The sequence below is a fragment of the Callithrix jacchus genome, chromosome 4, assembly GCF_049354715.1.
Source record: "Callithrix jacchus isolate 240 chromosome 4, calJac240_pri, whole genome shotgun sequence".
NCBI classification, from domain to species: Eukaryota; Metazoa; Chordata; class Mammalia; order Primates; family Cebidae; genus Callithrix; species Callithrix jacchus.
Genome location: NC_133505.1, coordinates 61,015,355 through 61,022,354, shown reverse-complemented (window position 1 = coordinate 61,022,354; position 7,000 = coordinate 61,015,355). Strand labels below are relative to the sequence as shown.

Genomic DNA, 7,000 nt, shown 5'->3' with positions numbered 1-7,000 from the left:
TCAGGCCAGTTTCGGGAATTCCTGCATCGTGGTTTGTTCCACAGCCTCCATGAAGAGCTCACAGTCCCCACAGTACTGGTCCCCATTGACAATCCGGTGTGAGTCCGGTTGCCTGCCAAGACTTGCATCCCATCCCTCAGGGCGTTGTCCTGGGAGATGTCCACTAGCTGGTATTGGATGCACCTTCCATCCAGGAATCAGGTCACCTCACTCTGCTGGGACTTGATTTTGTGGGAGCCAGTGACTGATGTGCTGTAGAGGTTCAGGCTGTTCATGCTGCAGGTAAACTGACCGGCCAGAGGACAGAGAGATGCAATAACAGCAACTGCACTGGTGGGAGACTTCACCGTGGTTTTAATTTGCATTTCTCTCATGGCTAATGATGGGATTTTCATGGACGTATTTGCCACTATTCAATGAAATGTCTCTTTATGTCTGTTTTAGGCCATTCTTGCATTGCTTTAAAGAAACACCTGAGACTGGGTAATTTATATATATATTTATATATATATATTTAAAGAGGTTTAATTGGCTCACGGTTCTACAGGCTATACAGGAAACACGGCTCTGGCATTAGCTTCTGGGGAGGCCTCAGGAAGCTTACAATCACAGGGAAAGGAAAAGTGGGAGCAGCCGCTTCACACCGCAAAAGCAGGAGCAAGGTGGGGGAGGTGCCACACACATTTTAAATGACCACATCTTGTGGGAACTCACTTACTGTCATGGAGGCAGCACCAAGCCATGAGGGATGTGCCCCCACGATCCAAACACCTCCCACAGACCCCACCTCCAGCATCAAGAATGACATTTCAACATGGGATTTGGGTGGGAAAAAATATCCAAATTATGTTAATGTCTTTCGCCCATTTTCTAACTGAATTTTTTCTCATACTGTTTAGTTTTGGGACTTCTTTATATATTCTAAACACTAGTCCTTTGTCATATGTGGTTTGCAAATGTTTTCTTCCAGTCTGTATTTTCATGCTCTCAGCAGTCTTGTGCAAGGAAAAAGTTTCAAATTTTGTTGTGTCAAATTGATCAATTTTTCCTTTTGTAATTTGTGTTTAATTATACAACATTATGAATTGAATAGCCTCTGCATCAGAAAGTCCCTCACTACAAAAAGCTTTCATGTTAAAACTTTCCAGCCATATAAGGATATTCATTTTTGTTTTCTTCTTTCCTTGTATTGACATTTTAAAGATGTTTGTGGTTTTAAAGATTCCCTGTGGACATATAGAGACTTAAAGATTCCAAAGATTTGAACTGCAGGACTGCTATGGCTCATGATTAGACTTAGTTTTTGACATTACACACAAGATCTTCTCAAAGAAGGAACTCTCTGCTAGTGGGCACGTGGAGTTGATGGACATAAGGATAATTTCTGAACTCACACACAGGCCACACAAATTCATCAAAGAAACAGTTATCGTGTAAAGAAAAAAAAGAATCTCACCATAATGGGAAGAGGTTAGAAAAAGGCTCAGATGTCTCACATGCAATTACTACTCATTCATTTAAATGGAGTCACTATTTATTCATTTGAAAAATAAAATAGGGAGAATTTAGGCACAGTCCATGGGGATTAGTTATTATGGGCAGTGCAATGCACTTTTTAGAATGTAGAGAAAGAATTTTTGTATGGTCAAAGCAATGAGTTTCACGGTACTGGAGGTTTTCAACCAGACCCTGAACCACCACTCGGCAGGGATAGTGTAGAGGTGACTTAGGTACTAGGAAGTAAGGTAGAGTAAGTGAGCTTTGAGAGCCTATCCATCCTGAGTGTCTCTGGGGTCGTGATCCTTCTCCAAGGTAAGATATAGAACTATCCTGGAGAGGAAGAACATTGGCAGGACAGAACCCAAGAAGCCTGAGCAAAGCACCAGGAAGGAGCCAGCTGACTGGAGGATGGCCTCCTTAGAATAAGTTGAATTTATGGAGCTGGAAAAAACTCTGAAGGAAGGCTATTCATGCTCTTGATAAAGAGATGGAGAAACTGTTAGTCCAATGAGCTGGACTATAATGTATTAAAAAACAAAGTGTGAAATCTCAGTGGCTTAACACACGGATGGTTTATTGCACACTTTTGCAAACTGCTTCATAGATGTTCCTGGTCAGGCACTTTCTTCCAAGTGATGACTCGGTAATCCAGGTTCTTTCCATTTTGTCTGAAGGTCCTTCAACACAAGGCCTCTCAGGTCAATATGAAAGGGAAACAGACTTCTAGAAAGGCACCCTGGATACATCCAAACCCAGAGCATAGCATGTATCACTTTCCCTCACATCCATAGGCAGCACTGAACACACAGCCAACCTAATGGCAAGGGAAGCTGGAACAGAGAAGACCAAAGAGACGCTAGTGCATATCAACAGTTTCTGCCACAAGAAATCAAGGCCCACAGGGGTGCCATGATTTTTGTCTTGACCATCATGTTAATGTTGACAAAACTAATATTCTATTTCCAATAGGATCTTTCTTTCTTTTTCTTTCTCTTTCTTTTCTTTCTCTTTCTTCTTTCTTTCTTTCCTTCCTTCCTTCCTCTTTCTTTCTTTCCTTCTTTCCTTCTTGCTTTCTTGCTTTTGAGACAGAGTCTTGCTCTGTTGCCCAGGCTGGAGTGCAGTGGCACAACCTCGGTTCACTACAGCCTCCATTCCCCAGGTTCCGGTGATTCCCTGCCTCAGCCTCCTGGGTAGCTGGGATTACAGGCATACACCACCATGCCTGGCTAATATTTGTATTTTTATTAGAGATGGGAGTTTCACCATATTGGCCAGCCTCGTCTTGAACTCCTGACCTCAGGTGATCTGCCACCTCGGCCTCCCAAACTGCTGGGACTACAGGCGTGAGCCACTGAGCTTGGCCCAGTAGGATTTCTAATAGGGTTAAATGTGGTATAAGATGGTATTTGAAGCCTTCCATGACCTGGTCCTGGGAAATCTACCATATTTTCTGCCACTTCCTGTCTGTTAGCTAGTACCCCAATAAAATAGAACCATTTATACTTCCTGCCCCTACTTTTCCTGATATCTTTGCTCAGGCTGCCCCCTTTTTAGGTGTGAATACCTTCTTCTACTTTACCTAACTTCTTCTACTTGTTCTTTCAGAATCAATTAAAGCATCTGTTCTTGAAACCTGATCTCAATCTCCTGATTCCCCACTCCCCAGAATGGGTTAGGTATCCCCCTGTGCTTCCACATTATCCTATCCATGTTTTGTCCCATTTGTTTGAGACAGAGTCTTGCTCTGTTGCCAGACTGGAGTGCAGTGGCCTGACCTCGGCTCACCGCAACTTCTGCCTCCCTGGTCCAAGCGATTCTCCTACCTCAATCTTCCGAGTAGCTAGGACTACGGGTGCGTGCCACCATGCCCGATTAATTTTTGTATTTTTAATAGAGACAGGGTTTCACCAAGTTGGCCAGGATTGTCTTGATCTCTTGACCTCATGATCTGCCACCTCAGCCTCCCAAAGTGCTGGGATTACAGGCAGGAGCCACTGTACCTGGCCTGTTTTTGTTTTTTGTAAATCATCATAGGATATTAAACATTATGTCGTTATTCGTTTATGATTCTATCTCGCTCACTAGATTGTGTAGTCCCTGCAAGCAAAGGGCATCATTTTTTAAATTAATATATGGTAAAACTGACTATTTGGTGTACAGTTTGTGAATTTTAACACATGTAAATTGACATTTTCTTGGTTCTTTTTATGCTGAGTAACTTTGGATCATGTCCCGGACATTTTGAATATCATCTTATAAGACATATGAGTTATTTAAATCAGATGGAATGTTGACACTTTTGCTTTAGCCATCACTCAAACCAGCTGATTTCAAGCTCCAAGTTCTGACCAACCTTCTGTGGGTTGCAGCTTCAATGTCAGCTGTTTGCAAAGCTTTGCAGAGCAATGCAGATCCAGCTGATGAACGTGCCACCTAGTGGCCAGTCTGGCACATGGGTAATGGTCTCTCCCACAGTTCAGTTCTCAAAGTCTAAAGATAGACTTTCTATGGTCAGACCTATGCATGCACCGTTTGGGAATAAGCCCAAGTTCTTTCTTTCTTTCTCTCTCTCTATTTTTCTTTCTTTCTTCTTTCTCTTTCTTTTCTTCTTTCTTTCTTTTTTCTTTCTTTCTCTCTCTTCTTTCTTTCCTTTCTTCTTTCTTTCCTTTCTCTTTCTTTCTTGCCTGTTATCTTTCTTTTCTTTTTCTTTCCTTCTTTCTTTCTTTCCTCCTTTCTTCCTTTCTTGCCTTTTCCTTTTTTTGAGACAGGGTCTTGCTGTCTCACCCAGGCTGGAATACAATGTCATGATCATAGCTCACTGCAACCCAGAACTCCTGAGCTCAAGCAGTCCTTCCACCTCAGACTCTTAAGTAGCTGGGACTACAGATGTATGACACCATGCCCAGCTAATTTTAATTTTTTGTAGGCACAGGTTCTCACTGTGTTGCCCAGGCTAGTATCGAGCTCCTAAACTCAAGGGATCCTCCCTGCTCGGCCTTCTGAAATGCTGGGATTACAGATGTGAGCCACTGTACCCACTCTCAAGTTTTTAAAACAACTTGATGGGGTCGCTTTCCCAGCTCTCTCTTCTCTGAGCACATTCAAGTTCCCTAAAGTGTCCCTTTTTGAGCCTAATCTGCTCTGCATTTCCCATAACTGGGCTGATGTCTGGGGTTGTTGTGGTCATTCAACCAAAATGAAATGGGCCCCTCCCCAAAACAAATTCAGTTTGGATACTGAAATCAATGATGCCACACATGCAACAAGAGGGTAAGAAGAGGTTTGTCACTCGCGTGATGAAGCTTTCTGGGGAAAGCAGAAAGAGTGCCCAAGTTGATCTGAAAATGGTTTGGGAGTGCCAGCAAAGGGGATGGGCTCATTTTTACAATGGCTAGGGAGCAAGGCTGGGGTGAGAGTTTCTGCTTGTGGGCTGGAGCTAACATGGTTAGAACTCCCAACCAGTGCCAAGGGAGTATCTGAGCTCTTACATCAGCCTGCCCAGATGTGAGGCCAAAGGGGAAGGGGGAGTGGTGAGGTCTGAAAGCTGTCAGCAGTCAAACATCAAAAATAGAATCAGACTCTTTAATACAGGCGCCAAGTCGGGGGAGGATAGAAAAAAAAAACAACAGGCATTTGTGCCACCCTTTGGGAACCACAGTTCTTCCATTCAGAAAGGAAGTTCCTCTCCCTGAGTTTTAGGTGCCTATGGGCCATTACAGACTGGGTGATGTGAGAGATTAGAAAAAAGAAAAAGAAGGACAAAAGAAAATAGAGAATTTAGGAGACTCCTTTTGCACTCCTCATGTCAGGACTAAAAGGTTTTTCCTGGAGCTCTCTCTCTGTTCTTGGCAATATTCATGTCTAGGTTTTAGGCTGCCTTGAATCTAGGCCAGGGAATACCAGAAGAAAAAAACGTCATAAGCTCACCATCAGTTTAGTGCTACTTCAAATTATGGTCTTTTCCTCAATCTACCTGCTAATTTTTACTTCTCATGTTATTTAAATACCAGCTCAATGTATCCAGGTCTTATAGCTGCATTCGGTGGGAGAGATAAAGTTACTTTACCTTACATGAAACTGAATGCATCTTATTTAATTTTATATGTCCCATGCCTAGCACAGTGCCTGGTACAGGGAAGAGACTTAATAAATGTTCTTTGAAGAAACAAAATGAATGCATGCATGAATGAATGAATGAATGAATGAATGAATGAAACAAAATCTTATGACTTATTTACAAATAACACAGAACAACTCATGCTTCCAAGGAACAAACTTCTGATGACTAAGCCATAATCAGTTTTCCTCCATTCTCTTCCTGGAAGAGTGAGCAATATTATACAGAAAGGCTTTAGCCTAAGGGAATTAAAAACTATAATTTTTCTTATTAAATATTTAAGTCAGGTAAGTCTTTCAAAATCCCAATGTCTTATGTCTCTAGAATGCATTTGGATTGCACAGGTTTGAATGAACTTTCTTAAACTCTGCTCCTCCCTTGTGTGTTGTAGAATTAAAATAAAATTAAATTGGCAAGGCTTTTTGACACCAGCGCTTCCTTTAGTTACACATGTTTACAGTGACGACCAAAACAGGCTGAAGTGCATGTTTAAAAAGGACACTGCAGAGCTCTGCTGTTCATTCATCCCTGCTCAATGGTCTGCATATAAATCATTGGATCCATTTACAATCAGAGTGTTAGAAACCCCAGCTATTTGAATAGCAAGCTCTTTTATTTCTACCTTTTTAATACTAAGCTGCTCTGACCCCCAACTGCAACAGAATGTAGCTGATGAGTCCAAAACATGAAATTTACTCCAGCTCATCTTTTCCATTCTTGAATTTGGCTTTGACAGGAACCACAGAAGTCAATGGGACCTCTGTGTGTGGATGAAATTCCCAGGAAAGTTAGGGAGGTACTGATGATTCATGATATAAAACATCCCAAAGGGAGTCTTCCCTCCCTCTTGACTTTGTATCAGTGTGTAGAATTTTGAAAACTGATGCTGATAAGGACAAAATTCCCATCATGAGCTAAACAAGATCCCTGACAGAGAGGAAACATGAGCTTCTGAGAGCCAGAATACAGTTCTCTTTCCATAGAGGCCACCCCAATAAGAAGGGCACCTGGCCAAGTAGGGTGTATACTCTCAAAGGAGTCAGGATTTGACCTCCTTCTGAAGAAGCTCTTTTCACCCTACCCAATTCTTAAGAACAAATCAGTTATCTACTCTGAGTCATCAAATGCCACTTTTTTTTATTACTGAGTCCGCATTTCTCTTCTCCCTTTTTGTTCTCGTTAAGTGCTTCAGCTTTTGGAATGGCTTATTCTGTCTTGGTCTATCACAGGTATGCATTGCATTCATATCAGGAGTTCTCTCTCTTACGGCTGGTTTGGCATGCAATGGAGAAATTAAACCTTCCATGAGTCAAATCCGGTTCCAGGGAGCTCCAGGGAACCATTCCCGCACTTTTGATGCAGTGGTTTCTGTTTTATCTGAGC

The 7,000-nt window shown here is 42.2% G+C and overlaps 1 pseudogene; it reads right to left on the bottom strand.

Annotated features, from left to right (window-relative positions):
* LOC100386274 (SH3 domain-binding glutamic acid-rich-like protein 3) lies at positions 1–275 on the bottom strand (annotated as a pseudogene).
* Positions 276–7,000: the final 6,725 nt, after the last annotated feature.